Here is a 17,942-nt window from a genome sequence, read left to right as displayed (position 1 = left end):
TTAAATTAATTAATTAGAATCAAATTAATTAGAATTAGTTAATTGAATTAAATTGATTAATTAAAATTAAATTTAGAATTATAATTTATTTAAAATTCAATTAAAATTTTTTAATGAAAATGAATTAAAATTATAATTAATTGAAAATAAGAATTTTAATTACTAAATACAATGCCTAATTTAAATAAAAACAATAATTAATGAGTCTGGTCCAACAAGAAGCTGACGGAACATACCAAGATCCAGGTCTACAGAGCTTGCGTCCTGAGTACACTTCTGTACTGCAGCGAGTCATGGACTCTTCGCTCACAACAGGAGAGGAAACTGAGCGCTTTCCACATGCGCTGCCTCCGACGCATCCTCGGCATCACCTGGCAGGACAAAGTTCCAAACAACACAGTCCTGGAACGTGCTGGAATCCCTAGCATGTATTCACTGCTGAAACAGACGCCTGCATTGGCTTGGTCATGTCGTGAGAATGGATGATGGCCGGATCCCAAAGGATCTCCTCTATGGAGAACTCGTGCAAGGAAAGCGCCCAACAGGTAGACCACAGCTGTGATACAAGGACATCCGGAAGAGGGATCTGAAGGCCTTAGGGATGGACCTCAACAAGTGGGAAACCCTTTGCCAACAGTCTGAGGCTAAGAGGCAAAGAAGGAAGGCCCATAGCCAGGGAGACAGACCAGGGACAGACTGCACTTGCTCCTGGTGTGGAAGGGATTGTCACTCCCGGATTGGCCTTTTCAGCCACACTAGACGCTGTGCCAGAACCACCTTTCAGAGCGCGATACCATAGTCTTTCGAGACTGAAGGTTGCCAATACAATAATGCCACTTAATTATAATTTATTAAATACAATGCCTAATTTAAATAAAAACAATTTTAATTAATTAATACCACTTAATTATAATTAATTGAATACAATGTCTAATTTAAATACAATAATTGATTGATTGATTGCTTAATTAGTGTCAGTTAATTATAATTCATTAACTAAATAATTTAAATAAGTGCTGCCTTCCCCTCTACTGGTCCTTCCCCAGAGGTGCAGGCAAGGCACCAACAGGTGTTGCAGCAGCTGCCAGAGGAGAGCCAGTCCTCAGGGAACTACATTTCCCGGCATGCACCTCGGGCGCAGTGGAGGCGTACTTCCGGTCCTTCTCAACTTCCGGCGAGGAGCCTCCTGTGCAGAGCCGGGCTTCAGGGACACTACATTTCCCAGTATGCCGTTGGGGCGCGGAGGAGTCGCACTTCCGTTTCTACCCGAATGCTGGCGAGGAGCGTCCCAGCTCTACCCCTCCCTTCCAGGGCGCTTGTGGTGACGCTGCTGAAGCTGCTGCAGCTCCTCCTGCTGGTGGGAGAGGGAGGAAGAATTGTGACGACGTGGAAAGATGGAGGCTGTGTGGGGCGAGCGAGTCGGCTGAGGGCGCGCGAGATCCTGACGGGAGCGCGCACGCACACGGCAGCTGGAGGCGGCGGTGCGCGCGCTTGGTGTAGCCCCCCTCAGTCACCCGCCCAGCACTGTCCCCGGGAGACGCGCGGAGGGACGGACAGGGTGTCGCCCCTCCTCTCCCCTCCCCCCGGAGCCGGGTGAGTCGCCGCCCTGGGGCTTCCTGCGGGTTCCTCAGCATCGTTCTGCCCCCGGGGGGGGGGGAGAGGCTGAGACCTCACTAGGAGGGGGCGGAGCGCCACGGGGTGGGGGCGCCCGGGTTGAGGGGGCGCCCGCTGCAGGCGGGCTGCGCACAAGCGCGTGTCTCTCTCTCACACCCACCCACACCTTCCCTTGCACGGTGGGGCTGCTGCACAGCCCGGCCCTCTGCAGGCCTCCTCGGAAGCAGAGCCCCCTGGGTCAAGGACCGCAGTCTTGCTCCTAGTGGCTGAGCCCGTGGAACTCCCTGCCACTGGATGTGGGGGTGGCGCCTGGTCTGGACGCCTTTTAAAGTGGGCTGCACTGATTTCTGGAGGAAAAGTCCATCACAGGTCACAAGACATGATGGGTGCATGCATGCAATTAATCTGTGGAACTCCCTGCCACAGGATATGGGGATGACATCTGGCCTGGATGCCTTTAAAAGGGGACTGTACTGATTTACGGTGGAAAAGTCCATCACAGGTCACAAGACATGATGGGTGCATGCATGCAATTAATCTGTGGAACTCCTTACTACAGGATGTGAATATGACATCTGGCCTGGATGCCTTTATTTATTTATTTTCACATTTTTATACTGTTCCTCCAAAGAGTTCAGGGCAGTGTACACAGCTGCTCCACTCCTTTTGTCCTCCCAACAACCCTGGTGAGGCTGAGGTCACCCAGGAAGCTGCATGGCTGAGGGGGGATTTGAACCTGGATCTTCTAGAACTAAGTCCACCTCCCTAACCACTACAAAAAGGAATTGGGCAGATTTTTGGAGGAAAAGTGCGTCACAGGTTACAAGCCATGATGGGTACGTGCAACCTCCTGGTTTTAGAAGTAGTCTGTGGAACTCCTTGCCACAGGATGTGGTGATGGCATCTAACCTGGATGCTTTTAAAATGGAATTGGTTTGATTTATGGTGGTAAAGTCCATCACAGGCTACAGGCTGTGATGGGTACGAAGGGGCGCAAAGTTTCTCCCAGAGGAGGGGAGGGCTGGGCTGTGGAACAAAAGAACATATTTCTTTACACAGCATTAACCCCTGGGGGCTGGGGATAAGAATAGGCCATCAGTTTGGCTGTACTTGTCATAAGAGGCTAAACAGCCACCGGGTAGTTGGGACTCATTAGCCTGGGAAGACAGCTTATCTGAGAGAAGGAAAACTCTGATCCTAAACCTCAACTGCCTTGTGGCTACATCCAGTTATGGAAAAGGCTTCAGGAGTCAACCTTGAGGCAAAATGCCCCTGGAGTCCCTGAGGCAGTTCATGGCTGCACACAGTCACGTTCTGGCAACACCTGCGACACCACTGGAACCAACCGTATTGGCCTCTGCCTTTCCATTGGACCATTTCAGTGACGTGGAGAGGGGGGCTTTGCTGCATGGGTAACAGTCTATCCTCCATATCTGCTCTACCCAGGCTTCGCGTACTGGAGAGGACACTCTGTTCCAGAACCACTATTCAGAGTGCGATACCATAGTCTTCTGAGACTGAAGGATGCCAACAAACCATACTTAGTCTGCGGAACCCCTTGCCACTGGGTGTGGGGATGGCATCTGGCCCGGATGCCTTTAACAGGGGATTGCACAGATTTCTGGAGGAAAAGTCCATCGCAGGTTCCAAGCCATGATGGGGATGTGCAACCTCCTGGTTCTAGAAGTAGGCTACCTCAGAATGCCAGATGCAAGGGAGTGCACCAGGATGCAGGTCTCCTATTACCTTGTGTGATCCCCGAGACAGCCGGTGGGCCACTGTGAGATACAGGACACTGGACTAGATGGGCCTTTGGCCGCATCCAGTGTGGCTCTTCTTAGGTTCTTATGTAAGATTTGTTATTCTTTTTCACATTTTTTTATCCTGCCCTTCCTTCAGGGAGCACAGGGCAGTTTAAATAGTTCCTTTCCCCCCCCCTTTTTTTAAACTTTACAACAACCTTGCAAGGTAAGGCTCTGATATAGTGACTGGCCTGGGACAGAGAGGCAAATCTATAATGAAACTAATGAAGCTGAAGCTTCATGGCCCCTAATCCCAGAGTGGCCCCCAAAATGACTTTACATTGCTTAAAAATTTTGCCTAAAAATTTAAAAATTATATTGACTATGGCCAAAGTTTTATTCCATCATTCTGTGATGCATCATGCATGTATATTACATTTCCCTAATATTCTGCCCCCCATAAGTCAAAAACTATAAGGCAGGGTGTCAATCATAAGGCCCGCTGGCCAAATGCAGCCCCCAGGAGCAATTTATACTGCAGTTAATTAATATGAAGAATAACACATGTAACCTAGTTGTGTATGTGGTGTGTCTTGTTCCCACTGCCTTCCCCCCTTATACTTTCAACTGATGAGTAGGGGGGATTCTCTTTTAACACATTTTTTACCCAGCCCGCAGGTGTACACATTTGATTCCTGGTGCATATATGCAACGTTGGGCAGAAATAGCTTAAAAAAACAACACTGGTTGTGGATACAATAGGATGGTTAAAGGGTGTTAAAAGAACTGATCAGTGACGGGCAATCTTGAGTTTATGCCTTTACTGTCATGGTAAGTAGGTGAATAAAAAACAAATTTCTTATGTTTTTCTCACCTTTTCCATTGCATGTTTATGGACAAAGCAGAGTGTTCACCCTAGTGGTGGTGATGGTATTGATTTTGGGCTACTTTATGTGGAGTGCAAGGGCATGATCGTGCATATGTGTGGCCGTGATCGACAGCTGGTATTGAGCTTGTCATCTTTCTCTTCTGTACAAGAGGGTACATGGAGAAAAAACTTCTGGGTATCATTTTAGTGGTAGAGTTTATATTACATGATTGCCATTGCTGCAGTTGGTTCCACTGGGATGTGGTGTCTCTTAACAGCTCGCTTACTTGCAGTGCCTTTTCAGGTCAAACCTGAGACTGTGAAAGAATATTGAGAGCTAGCATAATTGTAGGCTCATTCATGACGTAGAGGGAATGGAGCTGATGAAGGACTGTTATTTTGGGGAAGTGAATGGCAGTTGTGTCAACTGAACTTGGAGTTGGGAAACTGGATATGAGAAACAGGACTACCAACTAACATCAGGTTGTCAGTTTTTTTTGTTTCATTGCACAGAATGCTATTGACTGGAAATGTAGCAACTTGGAGAGGGGGACTTGTATAGCAACTCCTAAAATAGAAGTAGCTGCTATTACTGTCATTGGGGTTACAGTCTTGATTTATTATCATTTCTCTCAAGAACAGTGGAGTCTTTTCTTGACCTGTGTAGGTTTCCTTGACATCTTGTGCAGTGTGTGTGAATATTAGAGACTAGATTTCCAGTCCTGGTAGTTTGGAATCCTAATTTGCTGAACTTGAGTTAACTGTTTTCAATAATGGTTTTCTGGTTAAGTTTAACTATAGTTAAGGGGGAAGAGAAGGCTTTTCTGCTGGGGATGGAGCTTGTGAGTCTGTGATCTACTTCTGGTTCTTAAAAGAAATCGAGAGACCCTGTGGTTGTATTTTGCCCAGGTCTAGCCTGAGGAGATGACCCATTTAGATTGGCAGTAACTGCTTCTGCTAGCAGTTCTTCAAAGTTTTAGGGAGAGCTCTCTTTAATTGGATTGAACCCCAGTCCTTCTGCATGCAGGGCATGGCAATGAGCGACATGATGAGCATGAGTAATTTGTGTGCATCAATGAGTGTGAATAACTTGAATGAACATGAGTGAGCGTGAATCAATGAGAGGGCCTTCTCGGTGGTTATTCCCCATCTGTGGAACTCCCTCCCCCTGGAACTGAAAACAGCTTCCTGTTTAGAGTCCTTTAGGCGGGGGGCTTAACACCTTTTTGTTTAAAGAAGCCTTTTAATGCTGACATAAGGGGGCATGACTTTAAAAAAATTATTTTAATTTTGGGTTCAAGTTTTATTGTGTTGTTTTTAAATGTTTTATTTTTATACATATTTATATATTTTGTTTTTATATGATTTCTTTTGTAAGCCCCTTGAGTGCCCTTTACCAGGACGAAAAGGCGGGATATAAATTCCATAAATAAATAAATAAACTAGTGTGACTACAAAAAGTTGTTGGAGAAAACTGTGCTGCTGATTGCATGTGCACCAACAGTTGTGGCTGTGGTTCACTAAGAGTTTCTCTGTGTTTGATTCATCCTGAGAAGATAGTTGTGTGATTAACCTTTGGATGGACCAGAAACAGCTGAAACAACAACATCAGAATGGAGGAAGTGCTAGTAAGTAGGATGACACACTGGAGGGAGGATTTATATTCTTTGTCTTTTGAACACACAGGTCTATATTTTTATAGGGATGTTTATATTTTGTCATGTGGGTGCAGCTGCAACAGTGCAACCATGAATCCCAGAACCTGTCATAAAACCTATCCCTTGTACGCTTCTTTTTGCACGGAAAAAAATACATTGGTGCAACCATTTTCAAGAAACGCGCTCCCTTGTTCTCAAGAATAGGATTACTTCTATCAAAGTAAAACACCTTGAGGCATTATGAAGAGTTTTGCATTCATTGTGCCCCAGCATTGAAATTCTGTCAAAATAACCAAAGTTCTATGACAAGGATAGTCAGATTTTGTGACCGATACGAATTGCCTAAAAATTGAGCAAGTTTATATAGTATTTCCTTATTTTACAAATTTTTAATTCTTTTATCAGTAATGGAAATGGACAATAGCACTAAATGGCTCTAGTGCAGTGGTGCTTAAAGTGGTGGGTCTAATGGCTCTAAAGTGGCTCTATCGCTAATGATATTCCAGGTAAAATGACCCATTTCTCTTGTAAAAGGGCTAGTGTCCTGGATTATATACTTATTTCTTCAGATATTTTTACTTTTATTTTATATTTTACTGTCGATCAACGGCCGGATAGTGATCACCTGCCAATTCTTCTGAATTTGTCTCTTACCCCTGTTCCCGAGGAGCATAATCCTTTTCCTACTCATACACTTCACAGTCTAAGATGGTCTATTAAATCCGAAGAGGCCTCTAAAAACTGGATCAGAATGAGTGAGGTTATGGATTTTTGTTTGGAGTTATCTGAAACCCAATCGCCTCCTATTGCCATTGCACTTTACGAGTTGCTTACCCAGTCACTGGTCCAGTCATTGAGATCGCCTCGGGTTTTGACTACACGTTCTCATCCCCCTTCTTGGTTTGATGCTGAGTGCTGGGCTGCCAAGAAATATATCAGGCAATTTTTTCACTCCGTATCCCGTGATCCCTCCCCAGAAATGCTTAAAACTTTTTTCCTGCTCAAAAAAACATGTGGCAGTTTCTTTGATTATAAGAAACATGTATTTGCCCCAAAAAACTGGAGTTTACTTTACAACGCGATTCGTTCCAACAATCACAAGCTTTTCTGGTTTTTGGTTTCACGCACTCATTCTCAATCAAGTCATATATCCCCTTCTCTGATTTCTTCTTCCACTTGGATTACTTATTATTCAAAAGTCTTTTCTGCTCCGGACCCAGATATTAACTATTCCCCATGCCCTCCTGTCTCGCCTTCTGAAATTATGGAGCTTATTAGCTCCTTGCAATCTGGGAAAGCCCCCGGCCCGGACAAAATTCCAGCTGAGTTCCTTATTAATAATCCCTTATGGTGGTCTACCCCTTTGTCCAATCTATTTACATTAATTAATAAATCTGGTTTAATTCCTGCTACTTGGCTAGCCTCTATAATAGTCCCAATTTTTAAAAAAGGAGACCCAGCCTCTCCTAACAACTACAGGCCAATCAGTCTCCTTTCCTTTATTGGGAAGTTGTACTCCAGGTATCTTTTAAATAAACTTACATCTGGGCTGGCTCAATAGGTCTCCTGGGTAGGGAACAAATTGGTTTCCGCCCGAGAGCCTCCACTGTAGATCATATATTTACTCTCTCTTTTTTAGCTAGCAAGTATTCTGTACATTATGGCACCAAATTATACTCTGCTTTCATTGATCTTAAAGGTGCTTTTGATTCTATTAATAGAAATATTCTGTGGAGGAAATTGAGTGAATGGGGGATTGACCCCCGCCTCCTCTTTTTGATTCAGCAATTGCATTCCTTCAACACCTGCCGCATCCGTTTGGATCGCTCAGGTGTCACGTCTGACAGTATTCCGATGAACAAGAGTGTCTGACAAGGATATATTTTGGCTCCTTTTTTGTTTAATCTTTTTCTTGCCGATCTCCCCCCTTTTCTTCCTACCTTAGGAATCTCCACCCCTTCTCTAATGACACTTCTATCCCGATTCTCTTATTTGCTGATGATGCTGTATTACTATCTATCACTAAATTGGGTCTTCGTAGATTGCTGATCTCTTTCCAAGAATATTGCCTTTCTAACCTTCTGTCAATTCCGAAAAAAACAAAGATTTTAGTTTTTTCTAAATCTTGGACACGGTCCTCCTGGAGGATTAACAATCTAACTTTTCAGCAAGTCAAATCCTTCAGATATTTAGGAATTATTTTTCATTACAGACATTCTTGGTTGTACCACTGTAGATCTACTATCTCATCAGCCCTGTTATCTCAGAATGCGATTGCTCGGTTCCACTTTTATAAAGGTAACCAGTATATCCCTGCTGCCATTCATGCCCTCCAAATACAAGTCTACCCCCAGTTATTATATGGAGTAGCTGTTTCGATCGAAGTAGCTAATCAGGAGATAGATAAGGCAGCTGCTAAATTTTTGAGAAGAACTCTTGGAGTCCCAAATTTAATTAGGTTGTCCACTATGATATTGGAATTGGGTATTCATCTCCCCACTACTGTAGCTTGGACTTCCACTTTTAAGTTTTGGCTTAGACTCCATCTTAATATTCATCCAAATTCCATTCTCTTAGACTTAATAAAAGACCCTTTTGCATCTAATTGGTCTAAATTTATCCATGCTAAATTAACTTCTTTAGATCTTTCTCCTGAACTCTTAGCTGATATGGACCTTCAAAAAGTGCATCATCTTATTAAACTCAAACTCTGGGAGCAAGAATACTTAACTCTACTGTCTAATTTAAATTCGACCTGTTCACCCCTTTTTTTTTGGACTGTCCCCCTCCCTTGGCCGCCCTGCAAATTATTTTGTTCAACTTACTAATCCGAGCAAAAGAAGGGCTTTCATGTTAGTGAGACTGAACAGATTCCCATTTGCAATACATCAAGGGAGATTTTCTAAAATCCCGCAAACAGATAGATTATGCTTGTTTTGTTCAGTTGAACCAGAAACTTTGGATCACATCCTTCTTCGGTGCACTGTCCATCATAATCTCAGGTCCTCCTTACTTGATCCTTTTCTTTCTTCTCTTCCTGTCTCTCTTGCTGATCCTCTCCCAATTCTTCTCAGTGACTATTCCCCTTCTATCACAGTTTGGTGGCGGATTTTTTAGCGGTAGTTGCTAAGGCAAAGATCAGAAGCTAATACCCCGTAAAGTTGCATTTATTTCCTGTGTTATAATGTTATTGCTTGTGGATTTCCAGTATGCCAATAAAGGTTTATCGAAGTAAGTAAGTAAGTGGTGGGTTGCGATCCACCATAGAACCAAAAAACGGGACATTTTCCCTTAAGGGGAGTGGCCCATAAATAGGTGCCTGGCGGCACCACAGTGATTGTGGTACCACGAGCACCCAGAGGCTTGTCACTGTACCTGAGGGGGTCTGGAAGCCTCAGAAAGGGTCCTGGAGGCCCACAGTCCTCTCTATGGGTCTCCCACAAACTTCATTTCACTCCGATCTGCAGGTTGAAGCGACTTCCGCTTTACCCCAAGAGTCTAGGATCCCTAAAGTTGAAAGTTTGCCCACCCCTGTTCTAACGTATCAACATTGCCACCTCTGATTTTTTTGAGTTAGGTTTGAATATGGAATGATACATGGATGTATGTGGGTATGTTTTGCATGTGATATTTATGAAACGTAAGCATATTTTAAACTCATTCTTATGCTCTGTAAAAAAATAGCATTGCATTTAGGATAGTTAATTTCAATGTTCACTTCAGTGTGCTGATGTGGAGGTGCTAACTGCCTAACAAAATTCCTTATTATGGTTTCTGTGCATCTGAGTAATATCTTGCTACTTCTATAGTCCCTTTGGGTTGTGATCTACTATTCTGCTTTATAATAGCAGCTACAAATTGTCATATGGAGCTAAGGTAGCAAGGAGAATAGATTAAGAGCTGTTACTTTCAGTCATTTCTGAGAGTGAATGAATTTAGGGCAATGCAGAAATAAAGGTACTCTGGAGAATTTTGTGTTTCAAGGTTCTGACTGAATACAGTTATTTCAAGAATAAAACGTTGAAACAACTCACCGCATACACTAACCTGAATTTCTTGGAAGAAGGGGGTTAAAAAGCATAAAGAGGTACAAAAGTGATGAGAGATTGAGAGAGAGAGAGAGAGAGAGAGAGAGAGAGATGCATGTTCTATAGCAGCGTTTCTCAATGTTTGTCCCCACTGTACCACTTCAGAAGGTCCCATCTACTGGAAGTACCACTGCAAGTAACTGGTGATGATGTCATTACCAATTACTTCCAGACTGGGAGGCTAGGCACAATGTGACAAACACTAATAAGAGGCTCAGGGCAGACAGGAAGGCTTTTCAGGTGCACAAAAAGTGTACACTGGAACTCTGCCTACTTAGTCAAGCCTCCTACTGCTGCTTGTCACACTGCATCACTACTCTCGGTTCCAGGTGGAGGGGGTCTTGCGGTCCCACAAGTGCCACCGGACACCCCTCAAGAACCACCAGTTGTTCTTGTACCACTGGTTGAGAAACACTGTTCTACAGCTTCCTGAATCCTTGTTTTTAATTCTTATCACTAGGACTGCAGAGAGTTCCAGGTATGGAGATACAGTGTTTGAAGTTACTGGAATGACTCCGTAGTTTTAATGAATAGGCGCTAAGAGCTGGTTGAGACGTTACGTAACCTGCATATATAGGCCATAGGACTACTTGGGGTTACAGTAATGTACCTCAGGGGAATGAGTTCCTTCCTCAGGTGTATTTCCAATGGCTTGTGCATGGAGTAAGCAATACCTTACACATGGTTTTTCTACAGCTGCAATATTTTTCTTAGTCTTTTAAATATCTTTTAAGAGATATTTGCAGTTTGAGAGCATTTCTTAAAATTACCCTGAACAACAATCTCTGTGCATCTGTGCTATTGGTATTTGCATCTTTAGTTTTTTAGGTTGTTGACAGTGTGATCTGACTGAAAGTAACACTTTTACATCTAGATCTTTTCCTCCCCTGGATTAACTTACTGTATACTTAGTGTTCCACACTAAGGAACAGAAACAGTTAACCTTTCAGGAAGAGAGTATTTAACATAAGGTAATCTCTTTTTATATTGCATATCCTGTACAAGGCCATAAATTATTTCCATCATACACTTGTTCATTATTGAGTCGTACTCTGAATAGGTTGCCCTGTAGTACTGAGGCAATATGACGACTTCAGTATTTGTCAACATTTTCCTCCTCCAAACCACTTTGTAGGGTCCACCTATTGGAAGTACCACTGGAAGTAACTGGCGATTATGTCAGAGCAAACACTTGATAAGAGGCTCAGAGCAGACGCGAGGGATTTTTTGGGTATACCAAAAATGCATGCAGGAGCTCTGCCTGCCCAGCCTCCTGCCACTATTTGTCACATTGTACTGCTGGTCCCACTGCCAAGTGCTGGGGGTCTGGGGGTCTCGCATGCACCATCGGACTGCACTTCAAGTACCATGTGGTATGAGTACCACTGGTTGAGAAATATGGCACTACTTAATTTACAGTTTCAGTGCAATCTGTGGCAATTCCGTGGGCCACTGTGAGTTACAGGAAGCTGGACTAGATGGGCCTATAACCTAATCCAGTGGGATGTTCTCAGCACATGCTAGTGGTGATTCTATAGTTGCTCTTGGTGCTAAATAGGTTTTTCAGCTCACCCACCTGCAGGCAGCAGACCTATTGATTTTTTTGTTGTTTTTTTAATGGGCAAACTGTGAAAGATTTCAAATTTCCCTCATGTATTTTTATGTCCTGTGGTGCTTTGTTGTGTCTCTCAGGCATAGCAATGAGGGTTGACAAGCAAAAGAAAGGCCTGACCAGCTTGCTCAGTGTGGATGCTTGCTCATAACTATTATAGTGTGTGTAGGATGGGGGTTGGAGGAAGAGAGTGGGAGTTGCTCCATCTTGGTCTGAATTGACCCAGCCAGTTGGGTATGTGGTGATGGTGGCGGCTGGGTGATGCCATCTGACCTACCATCCTGCCTGTGCTTAGGGGCGGCTGCAGGTCTGGTGGCAGCCCTTCTATTCCCCTTACTTGTTTGTTTGGGATGGGTGTGGAGCAAGGGGATCAGTGGGAGCATCGGTAGAGGAGAGAAATGCCAGAGGAGCAGCTGGCCAACGGACTGAGTCAGGACCAGCACCCACAGTGTGTCCTTCTGTGTACATGTTCTCACTCTCCATTAGAGAGATTGTTTGTGTTTCTTTGCTTATTGTGGCAGTCATGAGTGTATGAAACAGTGTGAGAGAGTGTTGCTGTGTATATATGGGGGAGGAATGTGCATTTGAAAAATAGGTGAAGTTTTTTTCAAAAGTATCCTAATCTTGTATCCTTAATTCCTTGACCATATAGTGTTCAGGTGAAAATGGCTCACTGAGTGATCTGCTCTTGTGTTTTTGAATTCTGTGCCATGGACTTGGTCTGTGGTTTTCAAACTCACAGGGAGTTTGAATCCTACAGTAAGTCTTTGCGGGGGCAGGGGGAAGCAGCAGCGCGATCCCCAGGATCGCGCAGCTCAGGGGGCTGCAGGGGCTTGGTGCACTTGCCCAGGCCCCCTGCAGCCCCCTGGGGGTGCGGGGAGCCCTGTGCAACCGTCAGCAGGGCTCCCTGGGTCAGGGAAGGTGACAGCGGAGCGATCGAGCCCCGCTCCGCTAAACCAGAAGTGGTACGTGATCGCCCCCCATTCCCTTTTGACCGGGCTGCAGGGACTGGGGTGCACCCTCCAGTCGCTGGCTGCGGGGAGCCAGGCGCAAGTGCCTGCAGGGCTCCTTGGGTCAGGGAAAGTGAGAGTGGGGCGATCCTCCCTGCCTCCTGGCTGCCTCCGCCCCATAAGGGGAAAGGGACTAGGTCCCTCAGGCTGGGGCGTCGTGACGCCTCAGTTTGAATACCACTGGACTTGGTGATTGTCCTTGGGACTAGTCTTGGCTTCAGTGTTCTCATATACAAATCAGTAAAAGTTTTCTAACGTATTATTCTAAGCCTCAACTATCTTACAGGGTTATTCTGATGGTAATATGGGGGGGGAAGGATAAAATGAGGGGGTATGTGCACCTTTGGCACAGTCAAATGAGATGGGCGAATAGAAATGCTTTCACAACTTCTGTTGATGGAAAAAAGCAGCATGACATTTTGGGATTCAGTGTTCTGTGAGCTGAGCATCTGTTGCATACTTTCTCACATGGCAGACTTGATTATGTTTGTGTCCCTTTATACTGACAGCCCCCCTGTTGCTCAGTCTGTGCTACATGGAAGCATATTTGTAATATTTCTTCACTGTTAATCACATTCTTTATTTTGGACTTCAGGTTTACTTGATCAGACATGGCTTGTCTGTGAATTATTGGTAAAGACCATGCAGGTGTTCCTGGTATAAGACTGTATAACTGATCAAGTCCAGCTGGATACTAGCAGCATTTATATTTACTTCTAAATGCCTGTTCCTAACTTTCTGTCATATTCTAATATGATCAAGAAACAGAATGCATTGTGGAGATATGCAGACAAGATGAGGCTTAATAGCAGGGAGTAAGTTATCCCCTCCCTTCCGTGGAGTCCCTGAATGCATCTCTTTACTTTCTCCCACTCTGTCCTATAGAGCAGTGTTTCCAAACTGTGGGTCAGGATCCTCTAGGTGGGTCATGAGCCAATTTCAGGTGGGTCCCCATTCATTTCAATATTTTATTTTTAATATATTAGACTTGATGTTACCATGGTATGTGACTGCATTTGTACTTTTAACAAGCTATTATGTACTTTTTCGACAATGATAGTAAATGGGGCTTACTCTTGGGTAAGTGTGGGTAGGATTGCAACCTAGGATTGATAAAAATGTTCATACTTGATGATGTCACTTCTGGTCATGATGTCACTTCTGGTGGGTCCTGACAGATTCTTATTCTGAAAAGTAGGTCCTGGTGCTAAATGTGTGAGAACCACTGCTATAGAGCAGGGGTGTCCTGCTCTAGTTTTTGGCAGGAGGGCCACATCACCTCTCTGACACTATGTCGGGGTCCGGGGAAAAAAAGAATTAATTTACATTTAAAATTTGAATAAATTTACATCAGTTTACATAAATGAATATCTTAAAGATGAACTTATATGAATGAATGAAGGTCTTGCAATAGCTCAAGGCCTATAAAAGGCCTTGCACAAAGCAAGACTGGCCTTTCTTTTGCTGCCGCTACTGCACCACAGACGTGAAACTACAAGCAGTTGAGGGAGCCCTCATCCCACAGCTCATGTGAGAGGTCAAATAGTTGCCCTCATGCTGAGAGCAGTTGCGTCGGCCAGTGTGGGCTCCAACAAATCTCCAGAGGGCCAGAGGCTCATTGGAAACTGGGAGCTCCCTGAGGGCCGCATTGAGAGGCCTCGAGGGCCAGAAGTGGCCCCAGGGCCAGGGTTTGGGCACCCCTGCTATAGAGAAAAGTGAAGTGCTGCACTTAAGAACACTTAAAAATGAGGTAGAGAACCTGCCCTCCATCTCTAACACTTGGTGACCTATCTCTGAGACCCTGACCAAATGTGCAGAACATCTGTGGTAAATCATGTCAGTATCATTGTAACTACATATCCAACCCAGGGGTTTATAATAATAATAATAATAATAATAACAACAGGTATTTATATACTGCCTTTCTTGGTCTTTATTCAAGACTTTATTCAAGGCGGTTTACATAGGCAGGCTTATTTAAATCCCTTATTAAACGGATTTTTACAATTGAAAGAAGGTTCTTTCTTTCAGGAACCACTACATTCAGGTGTTTCATTCCGATCTGGCTTCACATTCTGGCCTCCATCCTCCCACGCTCAGAGCAGATGGAATAGCTCGGCTTCAGCTTGTCAGCTGGTTCAAGTTCGCACGGTGCCGGTGGCCTCGAACTGGCGACCTTGTGGATGTTATCTTCAGGCAGACAGAGGCTCTACCCACTAGACCAGACCTCCTTTTCCCTTATCTGTGGAAAAAGCTGTGCTTATCCCTCCTCCAGCACTGCTAATCATCCTTTGGCTGTCTCGGGTCTGCATGTTATCTCAGCGGCACTTTTCCTTCTGAGGCAGTAAACTTCCTTGTCCTGCAGACACTCGCATTCTAGGACACAGTCTCATCTCTTCTGAGGACTCATAACTCACAGGTATTGAATAATCACATGAGTTTTCCAACCACAAGTTCAAAACCCATGTGGAAGATTCCAAACTCACTTATTAAGAAGTGGGAAGAGAACTGGGGGGGGGGGAACTCACAGATAAAGACATCCATGTGGGTTTTGCTTCCAAATGTTTACTGCAACTGTGGGAAATGCTTGTTTCCACCTAGGTATTTTACTGTTTTTTTTCTGAGCTTGAGCGAAAGATTCTACAGCTCCCACACAGCTCCCAAATCTTTGCAATATTTTGTGTGTGATAGTGATGGGTGGTTTACTAGTCATCTATAAAATTCATAGTGATGAATTTAGAAAAGCTTACAGCAAACATTCCAGGCAGCATGTCTTTTAAAACCGAGTTTAAATCTTTCTACGAATTCTGTTCTCCACTGGACCTCCCTAAGAACCCTCCCCATGTGGTAAAAAAAAACATTTAAAAGCATCTCTTGACTGAATTCTGTGCCCAGCACAGTCACTCTTCAAGCCCCAAACCTTCCTTGTACAAGACTTTACCTTAACACAGGATGTGAGTGCAGACTAAAGAAGGAGTGAACTGGCTGTGTTCTTCTACAGACCATATCTGACCATATGCTTGACACCCTTGTTCTGAACTGTCCAGCTATTACATGTACTTCCAAATATCCTGCCCCAAACAATACTACCTGTGCTTGAGACCCCACAAAAGCCAAAAGCCAGACTACAACTGTACTGTAGTTGGAAAGCAGATGTATCAAAGTCTGGAGAAAAGCAGGAATGCTTTTGTCTTTGTGCCTTTCTTTTGAGTTTTCCAGGGGCATTTGGCTGCCCACTGGTACAAATAAACTAGGAGAAGGCAAGTGAATTATCCAAGGCCACCTAATGAGTGCAAACTAGGGCAAGAGCTAAGTCCCCAAGCCCCTCTTTTGCCCCCACATTTCACAGAAAGCAAATCAATTTCTCATCTGTAACACCTCCAAATCAATTCCACTTCAGTTAATTTTCATCCCTAATTCATTACCCACCGTAGATGCCTCCAGGTCAATTTATCTTGAACCCCTAAAACACTCTCCTCTAATTTCCCTGTCAAAAATGAAAAAAAAAATCCCCATTTTAGTATTGTACTTTTTTGCCCAGTCAGTTCAGTGCAATAGTCTATTATCCCTATTTCTCACTTGAGGAAGAGGGGCTTAGGTGGGAAAGGTAACTTATTCAGTGCCTTTGCAGCTATCCTGTCTCGGATTGCTTTCACCTTGACAAGTGACACGTGATACAGTAGACACCTGTGTAATGCTCTGAGCTTCTCTATGGGGACAGATGGTTAAATCCTATGAACTGTAACTGTATTCTGCACTGGTGCTTTGGTACTGGCTCTGGCTCCAAATGGAGTCTCAAAACAATGTGTTAAATTGTATTTGTTGTTTTTGAATGGCAACAGGTTGAATGCATTCACGCTGATTTTAAGGACTTTGTTTTGTTCTTTTTAAGAATGGTAGATGTTGGCAAGCTCTGAGAACTGCATAATCAGCAACAGCTCATTGTTTCAGAAGTATTTGCATTTATCAGTCTTCTGTTTTAGATTATCATAATTTGAAGATGATTTTAACCATGTAATCTGTTGCAGTCTCCCATACGAGGAAACAGTTTTAAGAGAAAATTACTGAAGGAGATAGCCCTAGTTTAAGGCATTTCTAATTAATTTTCTTCATGTAAGGATAAAGCTTGACTTTCCAGATTAGTGTAAAGCACTCAGTACCACATCAACCCTGGTTCTCCTTACCAAGCATTATTTGCAAAACATCTCCTTTATTGAGGTGGGCATGAGGTTTTCAGTGTTGGTGAAACTGGTTCCTTGCGGAGCTCTGATTCTAACATCTTTGGCTACAGAATTTCTGGTGCATGAGGCTTCTGGCTGGTGGGCTTGGGAACAGGCTAGGGTTGAGTCCTGGGGTGGAGTTCAGGACTGGGTCTTCTGATATGACTATTCTCCCCTCCTCAGGGTCAGACACTGGACTGGGACCATGACAAAGATAGATATTAGCTCACAGATTACAATCATTTGCATTGTTTTCTCTCTTCCCTTATTGATTTCCGTATTGAATTTTTGCGAGTGGTGTGCTTATCAAGGTTTCTGTTCCCATTGGAATTTGCTTTGGCTAACTTTGTATTAGAAAGGGAGAAAATATTCTGGGACATGAGAGCAAGCAAGGAATTTGGCTGTCAAAGAAAAAAAGAGAGAAAGCATGCTAAAACTAGTGATGGGGAGAGAGGCGGGGATCAGCGTTAAAGTGGGGAAGAAAAGTAAAAGCCATGGCTAGTTTTGAATGCGAGGTTGCAGGGAGAAATTCGTATTTATGAAGTTCTGTTCCCTCTCTCTTGCTCTATCCTTGAGCAAAATCCTTTGACAAAATCAAAGTCAGCAGATTTTGATCCAAAGATATTTGGTAGCATTTACGACAGAGGAATAATGCTCTCATATGCGAATGTTATAGCCTGATGTATAGAATTTTAGAAATGTAGGGAACATTGAGCTGCTACCATAGTTAACTCCTCCCCTTTTCTTGTGCTGGTGCAGGAACACATAGACGAACAGGCCTTGCTGAGGGAGAATCAGCATGGCTTCTGTAAGGGTAAGTCTTGCCTCACAAACCTTTTAGAATTCTTTGAAAAGGTCAGCAGGCATGTGGAAGTGGGAGAACCCGTGGACATTATATATGTGGACTTTCAGAAGGCGTTCGACACGGTCCCTCACCAAAGGCTACTGAAAAAACTCCACAGTCAGGGAATTAGAGGGCAAGTCCTCTCCTGGATTCAGACCTGGTTGGAGGCCAGGAAGCAGAGAGTGGGTGTCAATGGGCAATTTTCACAATGGAGAGAGGTGAAAAGCGGTGTGCCCCAAGGATCTGTCCTGGGACCGGTGCTCTTCAACCTCTTCATAAATGACCT

General features: G+C 44.0%; 1 protein-coding gene across 2 annotated transcripts in view; it reads left to right on the top strand.

The window, feature by feature from the left end:
• The first annotated feature begins 1,382 nt into the window (after positions 1 to 1,382).
• DYM (dymeclin) overlaps positions 1,383 to 17,942 on the top strand; it is a 218,900-nt gene continuing 202,340 nt past the window's right edge. For both annotated transcript variants that reach the window (XM_066615843.1, XM_066615842.1), the window contains exon 1: positions 1,383 to 1,593. The gene's annotated coding sequence lies outside the window, so the exon portion shown is untranslated. The remainder of the gene's footprint in view (positions 1,594 to 17,942) is intronic.

Source organism: Tiliqua scincoides, chromosome 2 (assembly GCF_035046505.1).
Source record: "Tiliqua scincoides isolate rTilSci1 chromosome 2, rTilSci1.hap2, whole genome shotgun sequence".
NCBI classification, from domain to species: domain Eukaryota; kingdom Metazoa; phylum Chordata; class Lepidosauria; order Squamata; family Scincidae; genus Tiliqua; species Tiliqua scincoides.
The sequence above is the reverse complement of the archived record's forward strand: the minus strand, read 5'-3'. Positions and strand labels throughout refer to the sequence as shown.